Here is a 21,639-nt window from a genome sequence, read left to right on the forward strand (position 1 = left end):
CCATCATTTCATTGTAACCGAACAACTGCACAGAACTCAACAATACTCTTTCCTTTGACAGTCAATATTGTTATTGAAAGTTTACAGAAGCAAGGATTGCATTGTAAATTTGACAATATTGAAGGATAAAGAAATGCTGCGTTCAGACATATCCCTCAAAGTGCTCTCTCAAAACAGCAGATTAGGGAACAAGGTCAAGCTGCTGACATCCATAGTCAAGTTGTTCAGATTCGTTTAGGGGAAAGCAGCTGCGAGACTTATTATATTCACTATCATTCAACATTCTGATGAACTGTTATGGTGAAAAGATAAGACCAATTCAGAGAGGAAAATGAATTTAATGGGAAATATTATGTATGGTACGTGGCAAGATATTAACCTTTAGACTCTGCATATTCAAAGAGCTAAAAGCTAATCGCTGGCCTTTACCCAAATACTGTATGCACTATGCAGTATGAAAATATCTGCTCTTTCTGCCATCTCTTGCCCCCACTAAAGTAGGGAAGAAAAAACAGAAAATTTAAACAGCCAGAAGATTCTACATGGATGCAGAGAAGTTAATTCTCTATTAGAAACTGAATTTCCTTGCCTGACTCTGGAGGAGAACAGAGAAGAGGCCCAGAAGCATCCAAATTAAACTTGAATGAATTGTTCTTGTAATTTAATTCACTTATTTATTGATGAATGATAACTTCCCAAAACACACACTGACCTCCATGGGAGCAGGATCAGTGCTACGGGTTCCCAACAGAGCTAACTAGAACAGAGTTGAAGCTTCTGATTGAAAATTAAATATTCGACTCCTCTCCTTGATCCCTCCTTCCTTGACCTCTAAACTCCTGTCTAGGATGAGCCTCAATGGACAGTCATCCTTGCTACAACAACAAACATTCTAAACTCCCTACACAATCAGCTGTATTTATTTGTTATTTACAACTGACCAAACTGTACCATAGCCTCTCTATGAACAAAAATTCCATGCTTGATTAATAAAAGGATAGCAGTAGGAATATACTACCAACCACCTGACCAGGATAGTGATTGTGAAATGCTCAGGGAAATTAGAGAGACTATAAAAATAGACAACTTAATAATAATGGGGGATTTCAACTATCCTCAAATTGACTGGATCCATATCACCTCAGGACATGATACAGAAATAAAGTTTCTAGACATACAATCATAGAAGATTAGAGTTGGAAGAGACCTCAGAAGGTCATCTAGTCCAACCCCCTGCTCAAAGCAGGACCAACCCCAACTAAATCATCTCAGCCAGGGCTTTGTCAAGCCCTTTGTCTAAGGATGGGAGATTCCACCACCTCCCTAGGTAACCCATTCCAGTGTTTCATCACCCTCCTAATAACTTTTTTCCTAATATTAAAAAACCCCTATTTCACTAGGAGGGTGGTGAAGCACTGAAAACACTAGACATCATTAATATCTGCTTTTTGAAGCAGCTAGTCCTAGAACCCAGAAGGAGAGACGCAATTCTTGATTTAGTCCTAAGTGGAGCACAGGATCTTGCCCAAGAGATGATTACAGCTGAACAGCTTGGTAATACAGACCATATATAATTAAATATAAGATCCTTGTCGGGGGGGGGAGAAGGGGGAAAGATACCAAAGAATCCCACCACAGTAGCATTTAACTTCAGAAAGGGGAGCTACACAAAAATAAGAAGGCTAGTTAAAAGGAAATTGAAAGGAACAGTCACAGGAGTGAAATGCCTGTAAGCTGCATGGAAACATTTTAAAAACACCATAAAAGAGGCTCAAATTAAATGTATACCTGCAAATTAAAAAGAACAGTAAGGGGACCAAAAAAATCCTGCCACGGCTAAATAAAGTACAAAAAAGCAGTTAGAGGCAAAAAAGGGATCCTTTAAAAATTGGAAGTCAAATCCTACTGAGGAAAATAGACAGGAGTATAAACTCTGGTAAGTTAAGTGTAAAAGTATAATTAGGCAGGCAAAAAAGGACTTGAAGATCATTAGTAAAAGACAAACGCTAATAGCAAAAAAATGTTTAAGTACAATCAGAAGCAGGAAGCCTGCCAAACAATCACTGGGGCCAATAGACAATCGAGATGCTAAAGGAGCATTCAAGGAAGACATAGCCTTTGTGGAGAAGCTGAATGACTTCTTTGCATTGGTCTTCACAGCACAGGATGTGAGAGTGATTTCCACAACTGAGTCATTCTTTTTAGGTGCAAGATGTGAGGAACTGTCCCAGATTAGAGGTATCAATAGAGGTGATTTGGGAGCAAATTGATGACTTATTACTGTTTAATTTATCAGGACTAGATGGTATTCACCCAAGTGTTCTGAAGGAACTCCTATGAAACAGCAGAACTACTAACTGTGGTATGTATCCTAACACATAAAGCAGCCTCTGTACCAGAAGACTGGAGGATAGCTAATGTGACACCAATTCAGTACCAGGAAAACTGGTTGAAACTATAGTAAAGAATAAAATGATCAGATACATAGATTAATACAATTTGTTGGGGAAGAGTCAACATGGCTTTTGTAAAGGGAAATCATGCCTCAATCTATTAGAATTCATTCAGGATGTCAAGAAACATGTGAACAAGGGTGATCCAGTGGATATAGTGTACTTGAACTTTCAGGATGCCTTTGACAAGGTACCTCACCAAAGACTCTTAAGCAAAGTATGCAGTCATAGGATAACAGGGAAGGTCCTCTCATGGATCAGTAACTGGTTAAAAGATAGCAGAAAAGGGGTAGGAATAAATGCTCATTTTTGAGAATGCAGAGAGGTAAACAGCAGTGTCCCACAGGGATCTTTACCGGGACCAATGTTGTTCAGCATACTCATAAGTGATCTGGAAAAAGGGGTAAAACAGTGAGATTGCAAAGTTTGCAGATAAAACAAAATTATTCAGGATAGTCAAGGCCAAAGCAGACTGTGAAGAGTTACAAAAAGATCTCACAAAACTGGGTGAATGGGCAAGAAAATGCAGATGAAATTCAATGTTGATAAATGGAAAGTAAGAGACATTGGAAAATGTAATCCCAACTATACGTACAAAATGATGGTGTCTAAATTAGCTGTTACCACTGAAGAAAGATCTTGGAGTCGTGAATAGTTCTCTGAAAACGTCCACTCAATGTGCAGTGGCAGTCAAAAAGGCTAACAAAATGTTAGAAATCATTAGGAAAGGGATAGGTAATAAGACAGTAAATATTACAATGCCATTATATAAACCTATGATATGCCCACACTTTGAATACTGTGTGCAGTTTTGGTAGCCCCATCCCAAAAAAGATATATCAGAAATGGAAAAGGGAGAGAAAAGGGCAACCAAAATGATTAAGGCCATGGAACAGCTTCCATCTGAGGAGAGATTAAAAAGACTGGGACTGTTCATCTTAGAAAGGAGATGACTAAAGGGAGATATGATAGAGGTCTATAAAATCATGAATGGAGTGGAAAAAGTGAATAAGGAACCGTTATTTATCCCTTCACAGAACAGAAGAATCAGGGGTCACCCAATGAAATTAATAGGCAGTGGGTTTAAAACGAACAAAAGGAAGTACTTCACACAATGCACAGTCAACATGTGGAACTCATTGCCAGGGGACGCTGTGAAGGCCAAATCTATAAATGGATTAAAAAGAGAACTAGATAAGTTTATGGAGGACAGGTCCACCAATGGCTATTAGCCAATATGGTCAGGGATGCCACCCCATGCTTTGGGTGTCCCTAAGCCTCTGACTGCCATATGCTGGGACTGGGGGACAGGGGATGGATTACTTGATGATTGCCCTGTTCTATTTATTCCCTTTGAAGCATCTGGCATTGGCCACTATTGGGAGAGAGGATACTGGGCTAGATGGACCTGATCCAGTATGACCATTAGGTTCTTCTCCTGCCCAGAGGTACACCCAGGCAACCTAGTAGGATTTCAATGGCACAGAATGTGGCCTTACAGTTTGACCGATTCTGCAGCTTCCAGTGAAGTCACTGGGAGTTGTATACATGAAACAGCTACAGAATCAGGCCCAGCATGAGGAGCCTATAGCAGGCAAAAAGTTCCACAGGAGCAGCTAAAGGCAATACACAGATATTGAGGGGGAAGGTCTCAGGTGGGAAAAGTTAATAAACTTAGTTCAAAGTCATATCGAGCAATAACAGTACCTGACTTGTAAGGAAATGCTTTTCGGAACTTGTAGCAACCTGACATTTCTTAAAGATGTAAAATGCAAAGTGAATTTAGTGTAAAAATGCACATTTAAATAATGCCGAGACCATGAAATAAGCCAGCTGCAGCTAGGAAATTCAAATTAACATTCACATCTCCAACCTTAATCAAGTGTCAGTGTGGTTTTCTTTGCCAACAATGGTGCAAGGTGAAGCTGGAGGCATTTGTTCTTCTCTCAGTAATTGCATGCACGTAGCTCCCACCTACACACCTTCTTCTCCTTGACACAAAACTAACTTCTGAAGGCCCACCTGTTCCACAAAGCATTCCAGCTAGAAAGGCCACCCATCACTCTGTTTATTCACTGTATCATATGCAGGCTCTTATGTCTGTAAGCTCTTTAGGGCAGTGGTTAGCTTTTTATTTAGCACATTTTACATTGTATAATGTGTAGCATATGCTTACGATGCTCTGTCTATTATAGCAGATTTGTGTCTGGTGGACCCTGCTCTTTGTTGTTTCTATCACATGCCGAACATTATTTCAACATAATGAGTCAAATGTAGGCCTCGTGTAAGTAAGTGCACTTCCCAAGAAAATCTCTGGACCAAATTCAATGGTGATGTAAGCTACATGTCAGGCATGACTGGGTTTAAAAAATACTGTAAGTGGCTAAGTAGTGTAACTTGCACCACCTTGCCATTTCTTGAGTATACAAAATAAGTGCAGCTTGCTGTTAATCCCATTCAGGATTTTTCCCATTACTTGCCTTTGACATGGACATTTTGCAAACCAATCTGCATGTTTAATACCCACTGAACAACAGATCTGTGCTAGTTACACTACTTTAATACTTATACCCATCAAGTGAATTGAACCATCATTTATGTCACTGCTGAATTTGGTCCTGTCATTAGTGTTATTTCTCTCTCTCTCTCTCTCTCTCTCTCTCTCTCTCTCTCTCTCTCAAAAAGCAACATTGTGGGAAGTGCAAAGACACATTACTCCTCTGAGAACTATAAAGCAGCTCCTCTTCCATGTAAACAGGGGATGAAATCTATATTTTACAAAAAAACAGGTCATAATGTCTGTTTAGGTCCTGTGAACATTTGAGCCAGAGTCTCCTCTCTGCATGGAACAGGAATATGGAGGCAGAACCCTCTTCCACAACACACACAATCCAGTGGAAAGTCAGGGAGGCAGCACCACGGCTTCCTTTCCTGCTCACTAGGGCTCTGTCAGTTCCAGCCTGAAGGGGAAGGTGGCATGCTGTATGGTACATGCCTCTCCAGATTTCAAGCTGTAACCCATTTTAGTAAGTGCTGTCTCCATCTCTGCACCTTCTGCTCCCAACAGACAGGAGTTACAGAAGGTTGGAATCCATTTTCATTATGGAACTTCAAGCACTGTGGGGTTTGAATACTGCACAAGACAAAAAACCCTTTTCCTCCAAGACACTGCAACAGTAAATCCATTAGGATTTTTCTACGTGAGCGGAATAATTTCCCATAACAAATACTATAACCTGCATGTGTACTTTGAATCCCTATGGTAAGTAGAGGCATATATAAGCTGAAGACATTAAAAAAAAAAAAAGATACCGTACTTAACAAGCACAGTAACCAGTTTTCAAAAGCTAGTATTAACAGCTCAAGCCTCTATTTATTTATCTAATAAGAATAAAATAACCACAGACAGAGCAACACTGCCAAGATTTCACCTCAAGAAGAAAGTGGCATTATTGGGGCTACAAGGCCAAGACTCTCCTCTGATTTACATCAGTGTAAACCTGGAGTAACTTCACTGGAGTTAACATGCAGTTTAAAGACAGGTTAAGCACCATGTTTTTGTGCTTCTAGTCTGTGGACCTGATTCTAATCTTACCTGACTTTTGCATCATGGTAATTTCAATTTATCCCATCGACTTCAGTTATTCCTGATTTACGCTGGTGCAAGTGAGAGCAGAGTCAGGCCTTGTCTCTTCTCTATGCCGAAATGCAAGCTGAGGTAATTTTTCCCATCATGAGGTATATACTATACATTGCAATATTAAGGCATTCTAAAGGAAGTGGTAACAGAAAAGTGCCACTGTAATATACAGTTTTAGTGAGGCAGAAAGTGAGCAGTAAATAGCAGACAACTGGACTAACTGGATCCCATTCCTTCGATTTGTCTTAATCCACCATATAATTTAACCTACTCTAAATAAACAAGAACTGGTTCAGACAGCATATTTCCCTCTTACAGTTGCTTCTGGGTGCTCAATAATCACATTAAAATGGTTTAAACGTTAAAAGAAATAATCTTGCCTCTAGGGATTTCTACTTTCCAGAAATGTTACATATTATTATATATGAAAGAACATAAGACAGAGTTCAAAGCTGAGCTGACTGTGCTACTATATACATTGGACTTTCTATTTTAACTAGTGTGACAAACAATGATAGGTGGCTTTATCAGTCAACATTTCCAGTAGAATAAAGGGGCAGAAATCTCAACCCTAAACACTCAAAACAAGGTAAACAGGAGTTAGAAGATATTTTCCTCTCCATTTTCAATGCAGATTCAGTTTCTTCTGCTGTTTTGGTGTTTGAATAATCAATCAAGGCTTCAGTCAAAAAATAATAATAATAATAATAATAATAATAATCTCCTCTCAAGACAGAGCTGTATGGTTGTTATCCTTAACATTGAAAATAGCAACTAAGGGATAGATTAAAGTAGTATTATAAATTCAAAGTAATTCTATTTTAAATACTAAACCCAGACATCCTCAAACTCTTCTCGAACCCTTGCATCAGTATTTATTCCATACCAACATACCGTATGATTTGCCAAACCAGATCAGACTACTGGTCCTTTTAGTCAGCTGGCAATACTCTTCCTGGTAATGGACAGCACCTCATCAGAGAAAGGCAGGCACTTTCCTGTCCTGCCCAACCAACTGTGTAATGCATCTGGGGTGGGTATGAAGCCTGTCCTTGCTCTACAGGTGATTATTTTACCCCCTGAAGCAAGAGATCAGATTACACTCATCATTAATTTAGCTTGCAAAGCTACAAACATTAGAGGTCATAAAATTACCCAGCCCTTTTACAAATCCAGCCACAGTATTTATCACAATGACCTTGTGCAGTCCTGATTTTCACAGGCTGACAATACACTGTGTCTTCATTATTGCCTCTTATTAATGATGGGCTCCAAGCCAAAACATTGAGGGATGTTTGGATCCATGGTTCTGGGTTGGCCTGTCTCTATTTCTTATTAGTTCTTATTAGTTCTTTAGCTTCAACAACTGTCTACCCATTTTGTTTTCATAACACTAAAACACATGCTTAAAGTTGTGAGTAGTGCCATTAACTTCAACTGATTATACCTACTGCATCAGGACTGCAGAAGAACTTTGAGATAATTTATGGGGGCTGGCTTTGTAAATTTTATTGTGCCTAGTACTTGCAGCTCTGCAAGCGAAATTGAGGGCTCTGGTGGGAATTTCAAAAGCACCTCTGTGAGTTAAGAGCTCCAATCCCATTGAAGCTGGTGCATTGGTTCAGTATTGCTTTAGAGAGAAGCTGACCATTTACCTTATCGTCAAAACACTTCCTGCAAAACTTACATGTTGCTTAGAGATCTCTCATACCACAACTGACATGGCAGCATGGCTACTAATAGTCATACAAAGAGATGTATAAAATTCCTAGGCACAAAAACCACCTTAACTCTGCCTTGCAATGACACCATCTATAAATCATGTTTATGGTTAGCAATAATACCATCTGTAGCCCCAGGTTAAAAAGCCACATTTGATTCCCCCCCCCCCATTTTTCCCCCTCATCATGTCCCTATAGGTCAGGACATTGTGCTGTCAGGGGCCACCATCTTCTTTGAAAGCAGCTTTGCTTCATTCCTATTATTCCCAATAGAATGCAGTGGCCATTTTGAAAGAGGGCATCTTAACCAAAGGCACCTGTGGTCTCAGTCCTATTAAAAACAATTGGAAATGGCAGAGATTTTAAAAGGGGGAGGTCCTTTGTAGACTTCTGTAATAATGTTCTTCTATAATCAGTCTCTGCTGAAGAAGAAACTTTCCACTATGTAGAAAAATGGCAAAAAATACCATTAATCCTACACAAAAAATTTAAGTACTCAATGCATGATATTTTAGTTAGTTTAAGTATAAGGGAAGTTTGAAGAGTTTGCATTATTCCAGTATTAAGATAATTCAGGACAAAGAAATAGCTGCACAGATGGTGCTAAATTTCTTAAAAAACTAATTTTATAATTAATTTTAACTCAAATTAATTAACTAATATACTTGCAAATTTGCAGAAATTCATTTTGTTCTCAAAGAGTAAGTTCTGTAGTTTTGGGGGAAGATGCACTGTATTCTTCATACATAATCCAATGGGTGAATCTCTGCTGTCAATGCGAAAACTCAGCTAACCCCTAACTATGGAACCACAAGTAGCACTACCTTAATATTTGTTTTTCTTGATCAAAATATAGATATGAAATGCAACAATGGCATGGTAAGTATGGCTTGTCTTTCTGCAGTGTTCAATTCACAGTTTTGAATGCACCCTTGAAATGAATGGAATGACACCAGGGATGATGTTTCAATCTTTGAATGCTCAATTTAATACTCCTTAAAGGGGCTTGGCTTTCAGAAGGACTTTCAACACGTTTGGAAATGAGGTCCTACTTGGATGCCCAAAGTTGGGCACCCTAAAAATGAGCCACTCAGAATCCCCGATCACTTGAAAATCTTGGCTTGTGGGTTTTAAAGATGGGATATAAATAGGTTTGTAAGGATTACTGATATTTACAGATAAAAATCTAAACACTGATTATACTCTACACACACAAGTCAATCAAAACATTTCCAGTGATAATAATCAAAATGTACAGTTAGGCAACATAAGAAAAATGCTGCTGAGAACTTAGAGTTTGATTTAAGGATATTTACTTTGTATATGTTGACATGTGATGTTGACAATTTGTGCTTTAATGGTTACAAAGCTTTAAGATTTCGAATCTCAAAGTCCACTCTCATTAAACGGGTCCCCGTATAATTTCCCATAACTGTGAACATTTAAATTGATAAAAATTGGAAAATGTGCTTAAATAAACATTGATATAATCCATCAAAATTATTTTAAAAAATGAACTCTGCCAAGCCTAGGCATAAAACAATTAATGTAAAGTATATTAATCACTTCATCAGCTTTTGGTTACATAGTGTCCTTAATAAAGCAATTTTTCAGATCATTTGATATAAGTTAACTTGAAATTATATATAAATATAAATTTTCTATTACTGAAGGAAGAGGAGACCAAGGAACTCCTATGGTGTCAGATTCCCTACCTTTCAACAGCAAGCGGTGAATACAGATCACAACCTAACAAAGACACCCACTCTTCAACAATATATGTTGTAAGCATACAAGCAGTGGGACAGTCCTAGAACATGAAAAACGGATACTTCATGAAGATGTGGAGAAGCAAGCAAATTCAGAGCTTTATAAGGTTTAAGTGCGATAAAATGAATATCATATTTTAAAGGAATTCAGCACATAATTCCTAGTACATGTGTTGTATGTTGATTGCTGGAAACATTGAGCTGTATGTCCTCTAGCTGCTGAATTTCACACAAGCTGGAGAAGAAACAGCCAATTTGGGAGGTCTGTGAACCAGATAGAGCAATAATTCAACCGTGCTGTTATCCGGGCATAAATCAAAACCTCTGCAGCCTGCTGAGGCAGCAGTGGCCTGAGCTTTGCTGAATTCCTATGCTGATAATAAAGTCTTGACAACGTGGTTGATGTGGCACTCAAAGGAAAGCGTCAAGCCACAGATGAAACCAAGATTACAAGTTGGTTAGAAAGTAAATAACAGTCTCATCAAATGGAACCATAAATGAAAAAAAATGCTACTCAGCCAGTGATGGGAGCCAACTATAATTCAAAATTCAGCCAAAGAGTCAGTATCACAGTGCAACCCAACTTACAGAACAAAACATGTGGGAAGAATTATACTCAACCCTGAGCGTGTAGAACAACAGTAGGAAGCACAGGTATTAGCTGGTAACTGAATGCATATGTGACAAAGTACCTACAGAATGGGCATACACCTCGGCTCTTTGAGCTGTGGTCCAAGTGTAGTATCTGTTTCTGATACAAGTTACACTGGGGTAAATCAGGAACTACTCCATTAAAGTCAACGGAGTTTAACTGGTGCAAAACAAGCAAATGAGATCAGATTCAAGCCATCACAGTGGTCAGATTCTGCCACCTTTACTTATGTGGAGAAGTACCTTTCTGCATAATCAGTCTCATTGAAGTTATTGGGACTACTCATGGAGTAAGGTACTACAAAGCATGAGTAAAGATGGAAAATTCTAGCCCCCTATCTTTAGTAGAGTTTGCTATCTGAATAGGTGGTCTATGGAAAATGCAGTTTCTGCAAAAATCAAAGTTTTCCATAGGAAAAATTCAGTTTTGCAAAATAATAATAATAATAATAATAATCAATATTTCCCTGGGAAAGTTTAAACAAAATATTTCATTTCAGGTCAAGTTTCCCTATATAGCAATGTTTCAGGTTGTCAAAACAAATTGAAATGTTTTGTTTTGGGTCAGTTTGACATTAATCTGTCCTGCTGAGTTGCCATGATGTCTCAGTGGGAGTTATTGTCTGGGTGCCCCCATTCTCATCTGTCGGCCAGGCTCCCTGGCTGGATATTTCCCTGGATGTCCCACAGTTTCCTTGGTTGAGCCACCTTGGTGGATCATGTGAGATGTAGTCCCACCAGAGACCATTGAGGAAAATGGAGGCATGAGGTACTCAAACTACAACTCCCATGGGGATCACAGCAACTCAAAGGAACCAATTCAAACCAAAAAGACTCAATTCACTTCAACAAAATGAAATGTCTCAACATTTCTAAACTGAATTTTATTATTCAACTATCAGTTGCATTAAAATTTTTGTCATTTCATCCCAACAAATTAAAAGAAATTAATTAGGGTTTAAATCTCCAAGGAACTCCACAAAACACCTAAATGGAGCCACAGAGGCATCATGGTCTGTTATTCATTAGAATGCTTTAATTAACATGGACATTTCAGCCTTCTAATAATGCAAAACAATTTGTTCACAGAACAACTTCGCTAAGGGCCAAATCTTGGTCAACTTACTTACACAAGTCATCCCACTGAATTAAATCAACAATGAGTAAAACTGGCAAGATTTGTCCTAATAAGAGGAGAATCATTACAACTGGAACTGCAGTTTGCATGATGCAAGCCTTTGCAAAAAATTGGGACTGTCTTATTATTTAAATATAAACTATTACATTGTATTATCACTGCCGGGGGGGACAGAGTGGAAGGATTTCTGTTGGTATATACACATACCATACATATATGTCACTGAAGACACATAGGAGTGCAATGAACAGTTATGTGTTAGTTTTGGATTCAGTCAGAGAAGCCATTAACCCTGAAACGTGATCACATTGTCAGTTATCTTTGCCAAACTGGAGTTTCAAATTAGGAAAAATATACTGCATGCTCAGAAACAGTAAGAGGTAGTTTTCCCTCAGACCTACCAAAGATTTTCACTTGTAAGGTATTATGATAGTGAAAACAAGCTCTTTGGAAAACAACTTGGAAACTGTCTCAGGCCAAAATTATCCTGCTCTATTTCTACACCAGGGAAAACATTCATTGGTGTCATAAAAATTGCCTGAATTTATACAGACAGTTGCCCAGAAAGCCAGTTGCTGTTGCCCTGGGGAATCCGAATGCTTCACAATTATCTTGATTCATTTCTTATATGGGTCAAATGGACCCCTAGGAGCGGCTTGGATGACCAGCTTGTGAGGGTCAGAGAGAAAAGACAACTAAAGACGAAAGGGGTCAGTTATTCAGGGTAGATGAGCCTTGACAAGCATTTTAAGGAAACCTACAAAAGTAACCTGTCTGGTATCAGATGATCTATCCCCAAAGACCCCTGGCTCACATGAGTCCTGGTCAATAAGTATGTTCCATGTAAGCTGTATAATTTTGACCAGGGCTGTTACAGCATAAGGCAGATTACAGCAGAGTTGGTTGAAAGTTTTCCAATTTTTAAATCTCAGAATTTCTCACAGGATGGAAATTCTATTTTTAACCAGCTATAAAATACAGTTTGTAACACCAGATGCTACTTTCATTTTGAGTCCCAAGTTGGAATAAATAAAGTCAAAAACTCTAAAGGAGTTTCAACCCCAGCTGTTTGTGAAATGAATCTTTCTGGTTGTGCCTATTTAGAACCTTTCCACAGGTATTTTCTCATTTGTGTGTGTGCACAAACACACACTCAAAATAGAATCTGTATCCACCACTGAAATATACACTGGTCTGTGATGCAACAGTATCCAACATATCAGGACAGGAAATTTGAAAGAATACTATATTCAACTGAACTTGCAGTATGGGATTCATAGCGACACAATGTAGCAACCCAAACTGGATTACATCTCCCTGTATCTGCTCAATTCTTATGAAAAGTGACATGATCCTTAAAGTTCACAAGCTTTCAACTGGTTGTACATATCAGGTAAAAGATAACACTTTGAACATTACAATGCTAACAGCTTGGGACATTGGTTGAATTCTCACACAGAAGGAAGAATCCCCTTCCAGACACTGCTTTCTGTGAGTTTTTTATAATACTTTGTATATGACACCTTTCATCTAAAGATCTCAAAGCACTTTACAAGCACACATTAGAAACTCAAGGCTCACAACGTTTAGTGAGGTAGGAAAGTATTATCTTCATTTTACTGTGAGAAAATTCAGGAATCAAGTTTGAGAGAGATTTGACCAAGATCACAGAGTCAGGATTTGAACTCAGAACATCTGAATCCTTTGCTCTAATCGTTAGAAAACACAACATTCCTTCCCAGTAGGTCGCCTAACCAACTACTGAATAGACCTGTCTCTACCTAGTGTTTGACTGTAATACAACCTGAGGAAGGGTGGATATAGCCATTACTCCCATTGTAAAGTGCAATTTATTACATTATAGTGCTACCTTCATTACAGTGTAGTGGTATTATTGAAGTTAATCCAATTGAGAATCACAGCAGTGTATGACTAAGCTGAAAGTATCAGAGCACAGTTCATGAGCCACCAAAGAAACCATTTACTGCAGTTTGCTCTTAAAAGTAAAAGCCTCATTTTAAATTAAGTGAAAAACTTATTTTGTAAATGCTGGCTTGCTTGAAAAGAAACTATTCTCAAACTTCCTGCTCAGCTAAATGCCATCACAGCTGCAAATGCCAACCAAGTGCGTAGTCTGCTTGGGAATTATTCACATAAATAAAGAGCACAGCTTGTAACATTGACTTTTTTTGATCAAAAAGTGTCCTGGGGACAACTGAACAGTTTGGATCAGGCAAAGGCTAGACTTCTGGTGGGCCTTTTATCATTTTCACAGAGTATTAGACTTCGTGAATACAAAGCTGGATGTACTCAGAGTGATAATGACACATTCTAATAGTCTCTCTATCCCACAGATGCGTCTTGAAAAAGTTTTATTTACTTACTTACTTTAGGAAGAACTTATTTTAGTACAACTTGAAATACAATCAATCCTTTCATTAGCTGTTTTAATAGCATCCCCAGGCCCAACATCCTTCACCACAAACCAAATAAGTCAGGGGTGATGGAACAAGTTGTATGGTGGAGGTGCTGAGAGCCATTGAACCAAAATTATAAACCCTGTATGTGATGGAAACCACTTCAAGCCAGGGGTTGCGGCAGTACCCTCAGTTCCAGCACCTATAAAATAAGTTGGTGATTATTATTGGACAAAAGGGACCTTGCCAGGTTAAAAATACCCTGTTAAAAGTACACTGATGCTAATAATATATTTCCCTTATTCAAAACTGAAATAATTATTTAAAATCTAATGTATTTTTCACCATCTGCTCTTTATTTCCATTTTGCATTCTAACTCAGATTGGAAAATACACAGAACAGCAAGTTTTCCTTTTATTTTTTTCTCCTTGCATGTTGTCATTCACCAATACAATGTCTTGTTGCAAATGCCAGAAGGAGCAGAAACTTAGAATTGGAAGGGACCTCAGGAGGTCATCTAGTCCAACCCCCTGCTCAAAGAAGAACCAATCCCCAGACAGATTTTTGCCCCAAATCCCTAAATGGTTCCCTCAAGAATTGAACTTACAACCCTAGGTTTAGCAGGCCACTGAGCTATCCCTCTAATTAGATTTCTAATATTACATTTGTAAAACTTAACAGAACTTAAATTTAAGGCCTAAGCTACTTGACTTTCATTTTATATTGAACCAATCTTTAAAAAAGTGTACTGTGGAAAACTACAAACTGCAGACCAAATAAACAGGCTTCTACAAAGCTTGAGTCCCAGTTTTGTCTCCTTTGTTTACCAGGGATCACATCCTACCTGGAAAACTGTACAACAGAAAGAAATACCAAATGGCTGAATAATATATTGCAAATAACCTTATTCCATTGAGATTATTTCTTTTGCATTTTATTTTAGTTCTAAATTGAAGTACCTTCAGTAATCACAGCATAAACCTGATGTGACTGTGGCCCCCATCATACAAAGCAATTCACAGTGATGTAAGAGCCCAGTAAATGTATTTTTGTTCTAATTTTTTGTGAATTTCATATTTTATTTTATCTGTTTTATCCACAAGGGTTGCATCCTGCCCCCAATGTGTGAAAAAACTCTCTGGGTGATGGGGTTGGCAGAGTGAGCCTGCCCCTCACTCACCATGCAGCAGTGGTTTCTGACCTGTGAGACTGAGTCCAGCTCTCCATTCCAGGCACCCGGGGTTTCAATACTATTTAGCTTTGGCCCATCTGCCCCTCCATCATCATGAATTTATGAAAAATATAGGGCTCTAGTTCCAAGTAGGTGGATGGACTGATGTCTGAGAGAGTTTGTGTTGTTTCCATCTATTGGCTGGCCCACAGACAGGACAGAGGACCCCTATTAATAAGGTCATCTAAAGGAGCTTTTCTTTATCTGAAGTGACAGAGGCCTGTTGTTTTTTTTAAGATGAAAAACAAGAGTTCTAATCCTAGCTCCCCACACGTCTCTGATTTAAATAATAATCATGTCTTGTCTGTAACATACACAAACAGATTTTCCTAATAGAAAGCTTCCATAGAGCTTAATAGGGATGAAACCAATATGAGTTATAGAAATTATTCTTAATTCCCATCCAAAAACTATATCCTTATTTCAGTTGGGCAGGGAAGGTCAACCATCAGACAGAACACTAAAGGGTGGTATTATTCTGAAGCCATATAGGGATTTTCTATAAGGGTTGTCACACTGAGTTAAATATTTTGTCATTCCTTTCACTTGAACATAGAACTATAAATATCGTTGTCATTGCTCTAAAGGTTTGACTGCTTTGTCTATAAATATTAATTAATTGCCTGTGCATTGAAATTCTCAGTTGCTGGCAATAGTGGAGACCTCTAGTGGTTACAATAATAGCGGTAATCATATGACCATTTAACCTCAAATGGATCCAGTTCCCTTGAGGTCAATGGTAAGACTTCCCTTGATCTAACAAGAGTTGAACAGGGCCCTCAGTGGATATTTTGCGGTTACTAAGGGCAAGAGGATTCTTAGTCTCCCCAGAAATAAAAGGATTAAAATATATTAGCTTTTGGTAAAGTATTCAGAGAAATATCCATTCAAACTTTTTAATTAGTAGAAAATCTCATGATGCTTCACAGTATGAATCATCCTTATATTTGTGTCTAAATTTTTCCTTTGAGAAAAGCTTATCTGGCCTCATTTTCAAGCTCTTTCCCCAAGGTTTTCCAGCTGTGGTTATGGCATAGGGGCGGAAGGCAGGCAGTACCACTATCCCCACCTCCTCCTCCTCCTCCAGCCATTTTGTGACTGGCCAAAACTATTGGTGTCAAATCCATACATGGTTTCAGGTTGACCTGAAACTGCTTTTTTTGTCAACTCAACTATTTGTCTGAAAAATTTTGCCCAGCTCTAGCAGAGCTTAAATACATTTGATTTTCCCCTTCATTTAGGGGATCCAAGAAGAAACGATTTTGTACTGTGCTGTGAGGAAGAGTGTTATGTGGATGTGTCATTTCTCACTGCTTCATTGTTTGAAGGTTCCAAATTTAGACAAAAATTGGCCTGAGTCAAAACCCCAGATGGAAGCTGAAACATTGTTCCAGGTTTGGAGTTTGCACCGCTCTCTGTAATGGGCTAAATCCAAACACACCAAACTTTGGTAAAGATCAGATTCAGTTTTGGAAAGCCCAAATTTATACCCAGAATGGCTTGAACCCATCTCTAGTTTTAGAAATTGCTTTCTTTCTCTTTTTCTCACTCTCTCTCTCTCTTCCTCTGAGCCAACACATTCTGACTCCAAGAGGAAGATACAGACAGAGATAATCCATTGCTATTAAAAATCACTAAGCAATACTTAGGTTTAGTAAATTTTAATACCTACTGAAAGAGAGCGCTACAGCATAACTTCATGGAAGAAGTGTTCGTTTTCACAAGGAGATGGCATAGTAAAGCATAGTAAGCATAGTAAGCAGAACAGATTGATGACATAACACACTATTATGTGTGTTAACATTATCTCCTGTTTATACAGGTGTTTTGTGGCCCAAGGTCAAAAATTGAACATGTTGCTTTTGAATGCATATGAATGAGATTATTTTCTAGGTGGATTATTGCTATCCCACAGAAAGTAGAGACCATGTTTTTAGCATCAAATCAGGGTTGACCATTCCAAGCATAATGTCCAGCCTGGAGAATACTGGAATATGAGAGTGCAAGAAGACTTCAAGGGAGTGGTTAGGCAGGAGGGTTTATGTGAAGAGAAGAAACAGAGGAGATGTAGGAACTTCAGAAGGTAGAATGAAGATGAGTGGATAGATTTTGGAAATGTAGTGTTCTGATGGAATTTGACAACAGAATGGACGTAGGGGAAGTAATGAGAAGAGTGGAGTATGATACCCAGATGACAGAAAGAAATTTTTTGTTATTGACAGTGATGGAGAGGAGAGGTGTTTTGGAAGGGAGAGAAAGATAAAGTGTTTAGTTTTGCCTGGTTGAATTTGGTCTAGTCACAGGACAGCCAGTATGATATACTAACAGGCAGTCGAAGATGCAAGACTTTGCAGAAGACTCGCAACATTTTGGTTTACTGGGGAGATAGTGCATAGATTGGAGGCAGGAAACCAGGAGCCTATGCATCAGACCACAACTGTCTCCTGAGTAAAACAAAATTTACATTTTAATTGGTTGATAAAACATCAGTAAGCTCCAAAACTATTCTATGGAGAATTCTTTGGATAAGTGAAACAATAGTAAAAAAAAAACAGCACTTATTTTCCATACTGTTCAACGCCTTTTCTAGCAGTCCATGCAGCAATGTTCAAAACTGCTGGCATTGCCCTAAACTCTCAGTATACCGTTTCTGTTCTTCTGTGGCTAAAATCTTTGGAACACAGCAATGAACTTTAATTAGAGAAATTAGACTAGAATCTGCCTCCATGGAGTTACATGCCTAGAAATAATAGCAGAACTTGATCCTGTATAGGAACACAGTCCATGTACAATAAATGCTTATTTTTGTTTTGATCATATATGAGAGTCTATTAGATGATGAAACTGTGCATCCACTTCTGAGTACACGAGCTGTAAGGTAACTGAAGTAGTTTTAATAACGTTGTAACTTTGGGCTTGATCTAGCTGAAAATACCTGTACATTTCTGGACTGTGCAAGTCCTGGGAGGATGCAGGCTTTGCAGCAGGCTGGATTTTGCAGAACCTACCTGAAGGAAAAGATGATCCACTGCAGAAGCGCACTCATCATCAGGGCGTTTTGGAGCTGCTCACAATGGGAAGATGAGCTCCACACCTCACATCATACGTAACTCCCTACAATCACCTTTCATTGGAGCCACTGGCATTCTGTTAAGGCTAGGGGAAGGAGTGTTCACTCCCTGATTTATTTTATAAGGCACAAGGGGTGATTTACAGAATCATCTCATCTCCCTGACAGCTCCATTTCAGAGCCCAGGAAAGTGGTAGCTGCTCCCACAGTCATGTCCCCTTTTTACATTTGTTTCCCTGGCCAGCTGACATTAACAGTCAAGCAAGACCCATCCTCTCCTGCATTTATACAATGGAGAAGATTCACTAAGCACGTCAGCCACTTCCCCAAGCATCATTCTCAGGAGTCTCATTACTCTGAGAAGGCAGCAGATCTGAGATCACCTCCAAGAAAAAAGTTCCCTTCTCAGAATAAGGAGTAGCCACTGCAAAAGTCACAGAGACAAATGTGGGCAGCGTGAGACCTCTCCGTTTATTCAGTTTCAGCATGCTAGTTGTAAACACATATTCCAAGTATTTTCCAATCTGGGCATTCATGATATGTCTGTTCAAGAATTTTTTGTTTATTCCACTCAGCAGCTAAAACATTACTTTTTGAAGGCAGATTTGGGGGCCAAGATCATGCTCTCATTAAAATCAGGATCAGGTCCTTGGTATATCAATAATAATTCATCCAGAGCATGTGCCAGCTGATGCTTCCTTCAGATGATATTACATGAACTTGTAACATACCTACAGGCACCACAGTTAGTGTAACTAAACAAGAATTTGCAGTCAGAGAAGGTCAGTATTTACTTCAGTCAAAGTATTTCCTATATGAAGTATAAGGAAATACAGCAGAGTGCTGCAGGGCCTGAGGTAACCATATCTCTTTATCTTATATAACACTGGTAATTTTTTAAATGCCATCCTTGTGTACCTGGCCAGATTGATCCCTAGTGTAATTCACTCAAACCCAGTGACATGTTTCCATATGATAATAGGCTCCTATTAGGTTTCTGCAAAAGTCTTTTAGTCCTGTAGATCTGGAGTTATAATCACAAGAGGATTTGCCATTGTGATGTCTTGAACATCTGATTTAAAACAAGGTACAACATTATGGGGACATAGAAATTAAAGAGCAATACTTTTAATGCCAAAACATACAACAGTAAATGAATATTTTAGTCCTTACCACAAGACTGCTGTCCAGAGAAAGTCTTTTCCCAAATTCCCGTTTCTGTCGTCGTTTTTTTTCTCTCCATGGCTTTGGTGGTTTGTTTTCCTTTCAATCTACTAGAAGTGCCAGGCTGTTTCCAGTGTCACTGAAAAAATTAAATGCACATTTCAATATTCGAGTTAACAGTTTCTGTCTTTCTTCATTAACTTTCTAATAATCCAGCAGTTAATGACTTTGCGAATCTAGTTGGCTGTGTTCCAAAAACAAGTTATCTGTGCCAAAAAAGTTGATCTGTCCAGAGAGAAATGTGAACTGAACATATTGGGGTGATATTTAAAAAATAAAAATAAAAAACCCCACAACAACAAAACTGAACACCCGGCTGTTGATATTGTCCTTGATTGGCTTTATCAGGGCCCCCTGGGTTTGTATAGTCTTCTACTAACAGAGCAGGGAAATGGGTTTGCAGAGCTAGTAAGCTGTCTGAAAAAACAAACAGTTCACGTTTCTCACACTCCCCAGTAAATCGTGTTTACTGGCATAACTCCCTATGTTATATTTATGAGGCACAATATTGAGCCCAATCCTACAAGGTTCTGGGAGTTGAAAGCCCTGAGCATCTTTCATTGATTTTTAAGGCCAAATAGTACCACTATGATCATCTAGTGAGTCCGACCTCCTGCATAATACAGGCCATAGAATTTCATCCTGTGAAATTCTGGTACTTCTGCAGTGGAGGAAATTAGTGGTGTCATTGCTGGCGACACTTTTTATTAAGTCTAAGACATAACTTGCATCACGTAACAAAAATAGTGTCCAGGATAACAGAAAGTATCTTAAAAGATTAAAACTTCTCAGAGAGGTATATTGTGCATTCAATGGTTTGTCTAGTGTGCTTTGGGAATGTAGGTCAGATTTTTCTCTCAGCTGCACTTGTGTAAATCTGAAATAACGTCTTTGATGTTAATGAGGATATTCTGGATTTATAACAATGTAACTGTGATCGAAATCTGACCCAAATAGAGGCAAATAGATATGCACATGAACGTAGAGCCAAGTATAAGAAACTTCTACTGCAACCAACATTGAGTGCATCTGTAAATGTCAAAGGGCAATGTCTACAGCTCTTACTCTGGGTTAACTTCCAGCAAGGCCAGAGGGAGTTTTCCCTGAACAAAGGCTGGAGGATTTGATCCAAAATCTTTAGTCAAGACCAGTTGTAGAAAGAGAATAATAATTGAAAAAAAAATAGTTTCAGCGAGCCTGCAATCCTCCTAGTTTCACTCAGTGCCAAATCCATTGTATTTAGTGGAAACCCAGACTAAAATAGAGCAGAATCTGACCCTACATGTTTAAGAACCAGTTTCTAACTCCTTTTACTTATTTTGAATAGTACCTTGAACTACAAGTAGCCCTATGACTTCAGTGGGAATACTATTGTAAGGAGCTATTTGAGGTGACAAAGGGGAATCAGAATCAGTCTTTATAGCAATATATCCAGTGTCAGGTTTCCCATTCTACCCAACTTCAGACTTGTCTGACCTCACTTATACTGGTTTTGTACTGGTGTGAGATCAAAATTCAGCCAGTTTTTATATAATACCTGTAAATTAGTCTGTACAGAGATTAATCACCATAAATGAGCTCAGTGAGAGAATATTTAAATGTGTATGGCAATTAATCAGTGAAGAAATCTCAATTACTACTCCAATCACTTTCTTTTTCCATTTTGTGCAGTGCTGGTTACAGTAAACCTCTGCTTGCTTGCATTGCTACCAATTAAAATGTTAAATGTGTTATTCACTTGAGATAACGAGGGAGCACAATGGTGAGTTACTAAGTAGTTACCATTGTTTCCAGATGTATTACCATGGTTCACATGAAATACCACAATGGATATTATTAAAGACACAATGGCAACTCAATACAATGCTGTTTTCCTCTTTATAAAACACCAGACATGAGAAAGAAAGGGTTAACTTGTCATCTTTGCACAGTATCTCTATCCATTCATCATCATACCAGCCAAGCATAACCTTCCCTAAGGTACATTTCTGTTGACCAATAGGCTCACCTTGGAGTGAGCTAGAGGTAGTCATACTTTGGAGGCAACCATCCCAGAGGAAGGACAAGCATTTGATTTGAGTAAGTGTCTTGATTATCCTGTCTGCAGATACTTAGCAGAAACCATTCCCAAATCTGTCACACAAATAGTGGATGTAGGACTAGCTATCAATTATTTGTACAGTACCAACACTGGATACTTTTCTGGAGCCTTATCTTCACATTTATGTGTAGAGTTTATAGTCTAGATTTATCAAGAGTTACAAATCTAGGTCTAGCCCTACCCTTTTCCAACTAGGAAATAATAGCCCATGACACATGGGCTA

At 38.5% G+C, this 21,639-nt stretch overlaps 1 protein-coding gene across 2 annotated transcripts in view; it reads right to left on the reverse strand.

The window, feature by feature from the left end:
* NCKAP5 (NCK associated protein 5) overlaps window positions 1-21,639 on the reverse strand; it is a 605,695-nt gene that overhangs the window by 514,752 nt on the left and 69,304 nt on the right. For both annotated transcript variants that reach the window (XM_042855509.2, XM_065560497.1), the window contains one exon: window positions 19,265-19,394. The gene's annotated coding sequence lies outside the window, so the exon portion shown is untranslated. Of the gene's footprint in view, window positions 1-19,264; window positions 19,395-21,639 lie in introns of those variants that run through there.

The sequence above is a fragment of the Chrysemys picta genome, chromosome 11, assembly GCF_011386835.1.
Source record: "Chrysemys picta bellii isolate R12L10 chromosome 11, ASM1138683v2, whole genome shotgun sequence".
In the NCBI taxonomy this organism is placed as follows: domain Eukaryota; kingdom Metazoa; phylum Chordata; order Testudines; family Emydidae; genus Chrysemys; species Chrysemys picta.